Source organism: Denticeps clupeoides, chromosome 2 (assembly GCF_900700375.1).
Source record: "Denticeps clupeoides chromosome 2, fDenClu1.1, whole genome shotgun sequence".
NCBI classification, from domain to species: Eukaryota; Metazoa; Chordata; class Actinopteri; order Clupeiformes; family Denticipitidae; genus Denticeps; species Denticeps clupeoides.
In genome coordinates, this window is record NC_041708.1 from 25,642,930 (window position 1) to 25,644,408 (window position 1,479).

The 1,479-nt window shown below is 41.0% G+C and overlaps 1 long non-coding RNA gene across 1 annotated transcript; it reads left to right on the plus strand.

The window, feature by feature from the left end:
- Positions 1-213: 213 nt before the first annotated feature.
- Positions 214-1,089, plus strand: LOC114784668 (uncharacterized). The gene is made up of 4 exons (XR_003748899.1): positions 214-305; positions 564-786; positions 875-900; positions 1,036-1,089. It is a non-coding gene; the product is annotated as an uncharacterized LOC114784668 (long non-coding RNA).
- Positions 1,090-1,479: the final 390 nt, after the last annotated feature.

A 1,479-nucleotide genomic window follows, 5' to 3' on the forward strand; every position in this document is an offset into this window, starting at 1 on the left:
TAGCCCTTGGGCTCTTCAATAATGGCCTCACCCTTAACTCGGGTGGTGTATGGGAATACTAAAACCTGCTTCACCTCTTGCTGAAGGCAGTTTTGGCTCGTGATTAGTTTGCTGCTGGGGCTCACGTCAGAGGGCAGGCAGTGCGGAGGAAAACACAAAGAGGGGGGTATTACATTCTGTTCCGAGTCCTTAGAGTTCATTAGTTGTTTCAAAGTTCAGGGAAGCAGATTGTGAGAAATGGGTCCCTGGACAGGCTGATGGATTTGAAATTTTAACGAAATTCTCGTTGCATCTAACAAGATCAGGTAATCAAACTACATTACATTATGCACAGAGCAAAGCCATGAGCATTTTGTAAATGTTAAAGAGGTTAACAAAGATTTTAAAAAAAGCTTTCTAGATGCACAAATGTTGCTTGAGCGGTCTCTTAATCCAAAAACACTGTACCTTTAGGTTCACTTCGCCTTTACTGGGCGGTAATTAGCCCTGGGAGGTTCATTCTGGTAGACTGTATCTGGGAGAACAGTAATGGAATCCTAGTGCAGCCATTTCTCTCAGCACAGATTCTTTCGGAGGCCGCCGCCTATTCAGCAGCATTTAGATGCAAAGCAGGAACAGCCCATGTGCAAATCATTGCTTCCGTTACTCGTTGAACATGCACATGCAGAGCAAATGTGTGGCGACCATTTTACTTGACGTCAGTTTCTTCGAAGTGTGTCTGTTGTGGTGCTGCTAGATGGCAGGATCACCTGGCTGGTTATCCCTGCAATCCTCTTCCCAGCTGAGGTATTCACATTCGAAAGCTGAAGCAACCAATGAAGGGTAACATTACCCTGATTTTAGCTTAATAAGATTATTTTTTCTTTGTTGACAGTGCGATTCATCATATCGCTCCTGAAGGTAAATGAAAGCTCCAATTACTCACAGGGCCACTCTCTTTAGTGCCCAGACTCAAAAGGACAGCTTCATCTTCTTTTGTATGAATGTCACTGCTGGAAATGAAGACAGATGTTTTTTTTTGTTTTTTTTTTGCAGAACAGTACGGATCTGGAAATGCAGGGTTGGTAAGGGCAGTCTGTAACAAATTATGGGAAGAAGATCCATTCATGAAGAACCAATGCTTATTCTTATTACTTTCTCAGAGTTTCCATACAAAAGTGCAAACAGCTAGTTATTGTCAATTGTAGAATATTAAAATATCCATAACATAATGACCTCCTACAACTAGTGGCCGCTACCTGAAATTGGAACATTGGACTTTTCTTTTAAACCAAGTGATGATACAGAAGACGTCCAGCTGAATATATGTAAAAAATAGGACTTGTTTGCATCTGCTTAACTTTACCATGAAGGTATAAACTGAATTGTAGATTGATAGGACAGCAGCACAGTGACTTGTGCTCATTTGAATGCAGTGCTAAAATATTGTAATTAAGCAAAAGCCAATTTCCACCTACATTAATAATGTTGATCTGTGTG